General features: G+C 37.4%; 1 protein-coding gene across 2 annotated transcripts in view; it reads left to right on the top strand.

The window, feature by feature from the left end:
* Positions 1-252: 252 nt before the first annotated feature.
* LOC134343350 (transient receptor potential cation channel subfamily A member 1-like) overlaps positions 253-6000 on the top strand; it is a 125674-nt gene continuing 119926 nt past the window's right edge. For both annotated transcript variants that reach the window (XM_063042054.1, XM_063042047.1), the window contains exon 1: positions 253-366. The gene's annotated coding sequence lies outside the window, so the exon portion shown is untranslated. The remainder of the gene's footprint in view (positions 367-6000) is intronic.

Genomic DNA, 6000 nt, shown 5'->3' with positions numbered 1-6000 from the left:
TTTAACTTTATTTTGATTAACAAATATTTGAAATAAGACAATGGTTATAATATGTTATTTTAATTTCCATTCTTCAAGTGCATGTTTTTATTTTGTCATTTGTTCAGTTTTTAATGGAATGTTAGAATTCTAATTAATGATTTCATTTGTTAATATCACGTGATGTCATTGGGACAGCAAGTAGGCAGAGCAGCATTATAAATGTCCTGGAACCTCCCATCATTTAGATAGTAGATCTACCTTCTGAACAAAGAATAACAGGAAATCTAGCAAGCCTTTGTGCCACTGCTGTGCATAAATAGACTCGTCTTCTTTAGAACTTTAATTTGCAGCATAAACTCAAGATGCATGGAAGATGAATATTATGTGAGTATTTTTTTAAAAATAGTGTGTGCTACTAGATCGTAATGTTTAAGGAGCACTTCTAATACAATTGTTTATTTTAAGATAATATTATTTTAAAAAATAATGACTTATTTCAAATATTGTTTTGCAAACTATCTCTTCCTGTGAGCCACCTGTCAATTTTAACATCATTTTAAGCAAAATAAACATCAGCCACTTAGTTTTTAATTTTGTTTTGTGAAAAGGGTTATTTTTCTGAAAAGAGATCAATACAATTTAATTGAAGTCAGAGTAAAATAGACTTGAGAATGGATAAATGATTGGAAAGTGCTCTTTAGTGCTTTTAGTGTCAGTAAGAGAAAAAGCAATCACAGCTGTAAAATAATACATTAGTTGAATGGAAGATTGTTTGCTGCCCCACTCTGAATAGATTGCAGAGTAAACTTGGAAAAATCTGATTTTTCCTTATGCTTTCCAATATTTCTTAATCTGTTACACAATTGAAGAGGGATCTTAAGCACTTCTTGTTCCAGACAAGAAATTGATTATGTTTGAATAATATTTTGATAGTTGTTCTATGATACAAGTTTGATGTTTCTGTTGACCAGATGAACTTAAGTATGACAACTTAGAATTATAGAAATATTACAGCATAGAAGGAGTTAATTCAACTTATTGAACTTATGTCTCATAGTCCCGTAAATTATTTTTTTCTTTTGCTTTCCAACATGTTCATTCCCTTTTGCAGGCAATTACTGACTTTTTTTCCACAATTCTTACAGGCAATGGCTAATTGTTCTCCGGCTAACAATAATTTTTTCAAGTTCCCCAGGATATCTTTCACCAGCATTTTTAATCAGTATTCCAAATAAATATAAATTAAAAATCATAATGAATATGCTAATTCAATGCCTGGAGGGTGCATCATGTTTCCTCTCACCCATGTTGCTTCAAGGAAACACTGTGGTGTTGTAAATAGACTTGGTGATAGCATGAGGCAGCCTCCTTGTGAATAGTAAGGGAACTTAGGATCTTTTGTAAGACTTCCAATTCCAATTACACATGTTTCTGAATCACAGAATATGCAAGAAACTACCCCATCTGCATATTAGTGCAAGAATTATTTTTTAAGTAATGGATAATTCTTTTATAAATATTGATGTAAAAGGTGAAAAGAACTGGATGTTCACTGGAAAGATATCATAAATAGGGTCAGTTGGCATTATCTATTCAACATTTACAGCTTTAGAACCATCAATTGTTAAAAAATGTTCTGGAATAAGTGTGTTAATGAATAAATATTGCAAACAAAATTTCTTTGTCTTAAAAGTTCCATCTTCAGTGGTCAACATCTCTGAGTAGCACTCTGTGCCAAATTTTGGAACAAAGTACTGCTCAGTAACTTAACTCCTGTCTATTCTATGTAAGTATACTCCTAAATGTGTCAGGTGGTTTGACTCAGAAAATGCATCAACATGGGAGGCCATGAGGAAGAGTTTTAATTTGCAGTCAATAAATCTGTTATTAAAAACAAGAGTTTTTACACATGCTCTCCATTTCCTATATTTCAATACACAACTGCTACAAAATGATCCCACTACCAGTCATATCTTCCCCTCCCCGTCCATTTCTGCTTTCCACAGGGTTCCACAATTACATCAGAACTGACATACTGTAGATTTATTCAACTTAAAGGAATTCCCTGAGAAGGAAAGGATGTTTTTAGAGTGATTATGCATCCTCCGATAGGAAACTGGAGCTTGTATCCTGTTATAGCGTGAGGAATGTTTGAATCAGAATCACAACTATTATCACTGACATATCAGTTTTTCTCATCAGCAGTATAGTGCAGAGATATGACTGTACTATAAAGTACAAAAATAAATCAATAAAAGTAAGAAACAATGTGGTATCTTTCATGTGTTCACAAATCCAATGGTAGAGGGGAAGAAACTGTTTCTGAATGATTGAGTGTGGGTCAGAGAGTATGTCCTGGATGGTGATGATCCTTAGAGATTGATACCATGTTTTTGAGGCACCCACCTCTTGAAGATCTCCTTCATTGTGGGGAGGGTTTTGCCCATGATGGAGTTGCATGAGCCTACAGCCCTTTGCAGCCTCTTGTGCTCCTGTGTGTTGAAGACTCCACTCCTGACCGTGATGAAACCAATCAGAATGCTTTCCACTGTAATCTTCCTAGAAATTTGTAGCGTCTTTGGTGACATACCAAATCTCCTCAAACACCTAACAAAGTAAAGCCATTGCTGTGCCTTCTTCATGGTTACATTGAGACAGCATGGTAGTGTGGTGGTTGGCACATCACTTTACACTGCCAATAACCACCAATCAGGGTTCAGTTCCCGCCTCTGCCCATAAGGAGATTGGATGTTCCACGTGGGTTTCCTCCTGCATTCAAAAGATGTACGGTTAGGATTAGTGAGTTGTAGGCATGGTATTTTGATGCTGGAAGCATGAAGTGACATTTGCAGACTACCCAGCACAATCCTCGCTGATTGATTTCGAAGGTTCATTTTATTGTCAAAGTATGCACGTACAATACACCTCTGATATTTGTCTTCTCCAGATAGACATGAAATACAGAAAGACCATGGGAGCAGATGAAAGAAAACACCAGATCCCCCCTTCATGGCATGAAAAAGAAGAGAAACAGAACTAGCAGACCCAAGAATGCCCCCATCCCCCACAGAAAACGACAGTGATAGTAACAGTGCCTGACGGTCTCCCCTGCAGAAAAACACTGTGACAAAAACGGTGCCTGATCTCCTCACTCACAGAAAAAAACAGCAACAATAACAATCCCCCTTCATCCTCTCTCACTCCCTCACTCGCAGAAAAGAACAGCAACTGTAGCATCAAAATCCCCAACCCCTTCTCTTACACACAAACATTTAACGGATCACCCTCCCGCCAATCGTCCACAAGGAAGAAAACAATGAAAAACTGAAGGAAACCAATTTAAAGCACAGCCCAAAAATCACATAAATATCAGAAGATCAGAAACATCTTTTCATCTGCATACGAGGAGAGCAGCCGCACGAAATTAGTCCTTCTGTAAACCTGGAGCCGATCCAGCTGCTGGCCATCTCCATTGAGTGCCATCACTGATCCCTTCTGCAATCACCTCGATGCTTCAATCTTCCTTGCTGCTTTGAGATGGAGTCCTTCATGACCCCGTGCTTTGTCTCAAGTCAGCTTGTGTTTCAGTCTGTTTTGGTCCCCTGTCTCTAATCCCCACAAGGCAGCTCTCTGGATACATAGGACACAAACAACACATTTCACTGTATGTTTTGAGGTTCCGACATACGTGTGACAAATGAAGCTAATCTCTTTATCTTTAGTGTGTTGGTCTTGGGATACATCATCTAATATCTTGACACCCAGGAACCTGAAGCTACTGAAACGTTCCACTGTTAACGGCTCTTCCTGAGGTCCACAATCCTTGGGTTGCTGAAGCTGTTGCAACACCACTCAACCAGCCAATCGATCTGACTCCTGTATGCCTCCTCATTACCAATTTGGTTTCTTTTTCCACAAAAACAAGAGGGAGCATAGGTAGAAGATGGCAAAAAGGAGTTTTGAAGGGGGTTTGGGAGTGGGGGGGTGTGATTTACACAGAGAATGATTGATAACTATGAGAAGGATTGATTGTTCTTCTCTCTATTGAATCCTTGAAAACTGCTATATTATTATTCCATTCCTCTTTTTCTGGATGACCTCTTGCTTCAAAATGCTGTGTCTAGCATTCCACCTATCATTCCAATGGACTGTATTCCAATTCTCAAAAGTAGGAAGTATATTTTCCCTCCCAAATAGTATCAATATTTAATGATCCTCATCTAGTTCACCAAAGTTTCCCTTACCTTTTACTATATTAGCCATCTGCCCGGCTCTGTAGAGAGTGACCAAGGATTGGAGTAAGTTGTCCAGATATGCATCTACTTCATTTATGCATCAGAGGGTCTCCAGTTTGTTTCAGTTTAATAAATCCGCCAGAAAGTTCAGAGGCAAGGGTTTTATTAGTAAAGATTTTAGCTTGAGATGCACTGTGTTCCCAAATTTCCATACACTTTATCCAGGCACCTGTACCACATGACTACATACACATTATTTGCAAAATAACATTTTTGTACAGGTTTATTTAGTTTTAGTACTGTTTTAGTTACACAGTTAACACTAAAACACAAATCGTACAACTAAATAAATTACCAAGAATTACTGAAAAAACAAAAACTAATCAGCTATACTAATCTTCAAAAGAATTGGCTCAAAAGTATGTGACTAATTAGACCAATCAGACAAAAAAAACATAAATTAACAAGTTAACTATAGGTATATTTATTATTCATTAAGTGTACTAACAATCCACTATTTTTTAAATTTTTATTTCTGGTTCATTTCAGGGATAGCATTTTATCTTTTATCAGTATTTAACACAATTGGTTGATTACAGATTTTTAAAAGCTTCAATCATTATAAAACAATTTTTATTGCCATTTGGTCCCTTGATGCAATGTGATGAGAAGGTAGGAACAAACTTTTACCATTTCCATATCAGCTTTTCCCTATTATTGGTCTTGTCATTATTGAAGTAAGCAGGGTATTTAAAGTTTGAGGATAATAGCTTAAAGGCCTTTTTTTAACAATGCTCTGCAAATAATTTTCCAAAGCATCTGGCAAATGGTTGTTGCAAAGGGTACTTGTATATCATAGTTGTATTCTTACCGTTTCATGTTTTATTGGTTAAGACCAAACAAATTCAAACCTGACCTGTAATTTGCCTTAATGTGCATATACAATGCTGAAAAACATCTCCATTTTTGTGTTTTTCACTCAGATTGAGTATGTTTTATCTAATAGTCATGGTCAACCGCCAGCATTTTCTGAAAACATATCAACAATAAACTTACAGTAATAAAACTAAAGTTTGTCTAGTTAGTATGCAACTTCCTATTCCACTATGCCAGTCTTATTATGAAGAATTCAGAACTCAAACTTTTGGTTTTGATGTAATTGATTTACTCAATCCCTCTAGAAGCTACTTAGAAATAATTTGCATTCTTTAGTTTCAACTGATCTCTACTGTGGCTGGTGTTGGAGCAGTAATAAGCTCCAATGAAACCCAATGTAGATTGGGGGGCTGTCAAGCACCTTAGCTCCATTTGCAACAGGGAGGATATCTCGGTGGCCAGCCATTTTAATTCCACTCCACAAACTCATTCTGGCATGTCGACCATGGCCTGCTCTACTGCCATGATGAGACCATCCTCAGGATGGAAGAACAATGCTTCATATTCTGTTTCGGTAGTCTGAACTGACGGCATGAGCATCGATTTCTCCAACTTACGGCAATTTCTCTTCCCCCCCTGTTTTCTATTTTCCATTCTGGCTTCCAACTTACCCCTTCTCTTCTCCTTGCATACCTATCAGCCCCCTCTGGTGCCCCTCACCCTTCCCTTTCTCCTTTTGTCCACTCATTCTTATCAGGTTCCTTCTTCTTCAACCCTTCACATTTTCCATCTATTACCTCCATGCTCCCTCCCTCCATGGCCCTACCTAACTGCTCAACTGGCTTCAGCTATCACCTTCTGGCTGATGCTCTTTCCCTTCCTCCTACCTTCTTCTTCTCCCTTCCTT

This window comes from Mobula hypostoma, chromosome 1, assembly GCF_963921235.1.
Source record: "Mobula hypostoma chromosome 1, sMobHyp1.1, whole genome shotgun sequence".
In the NCBI taxonomy this organism is placed as follows: domain Eukaryota; kingdom Metazoa; phylum Chordata; class Chondrichthyes; order Myliobatiformes; family Myliobatidae; genus Mobula; species Mobula hypostoma.
Note: the sequence above shows the minus strand (reverse complement) of the source record. Positions and strands in the feature narration are given on the sequence as shown.